Source organism: Pinus tabuliformis, chromosome 5_2, assembly GCF_031772625.1.
Source record: "Pinus tabuliformis cultivar Carrire ecotype Pingquan chromosome 5_2, CPIR1, whole genome shotgun sequence".
Taxonomy (NCBI): Eukaryota; Viridiplantae; Streptophyta; class Pinopsida; order Pinales; family Pinaceae; genus Pinus; species Pinus tabuliformis.
Window position 1 is genome coordinate 692,752,394 of NC_142306.1, and position 1,032 is coordinate 692,753,425.

Consider the following 1,032-nt stretch of genomic DNA (forward strand, 5'->3'; position numbering starts at 1 on the left):
AAAGGTTGCAAATGCACAAGGTTTCTGATTCAAAAGCACATTTATCATGCTTAATCCTATGTTTCATGTGCAGGAGAAATTGTGAGAAAGAAAGGACATTTACCAATTTTTTTTTACTAATTTCCCCTCATTTAACTACACCCCCACATGCTTATTTGCTAATTTCCCCATTATCCCTTCATCACTTATACCTTTTTTCCCCTCATTTTGACCTTTACCTTTTGGTTTCACACATTCCCCTAGAAATTACCCTTCAAAAATCATCCCCCCTTCCCAAAAACCCTTTTCCCTAGTGTGAAACCCATTCCCCATTACAAATAACACTTTCCCCCCTTATTAATTTCCCTTTCCCCTTGAAAACCCATAAAAACCCCCTTATCCTAAGTTTTTATGCCCCCGCTTTATCTAATTAATTTCCCCGCTTCATATTTCCCCGATACCCTTTTTTGACCCACCAACTCTTGGTGTAGTTAAAAAACCCCCACCACATAATCCATGGTGCCACCTTAATACCCGCTATTTATATCGAAATTCCCAACATTATTGGTTAAATAATTACAATTAACTGTAATTAAATCCCAGGCCCCGCAAATCCCTTTCCTGATTCTATCCATGCAGCTTAACCATGTGATAGCCCTGTGATATCCTACCCCCAGATCCGACGGCGTAAAGCCATATCGCGCGGGTTCATCCTCCAATCGATAACAGCACGAGAATCACGATTTTGCCTGGGCATTGTTCTATGACATGGTGGCACCAGGTGAGATCGCGTGCTCGCGAAAAATACCGCCCACCCTCTAAAAGTGGTGCGATGGCCCAGAAAACCACCTCCCCACATAAACCACAAATTTCCCACTATTCATTGATTATTTCTGCATCAAAATGTGACTGTTACCCGTTAAAAGGCTAACAAAGCCCTAATTCGCTCTTTTCTTGCATTTTCATTGTAAATTGCTGCTTAGCCATTTGCAACACCCTGAAACCTCTGCGACCAATTTAACCACTGTCTGTCACCTTAAGAAGCTCCAAATA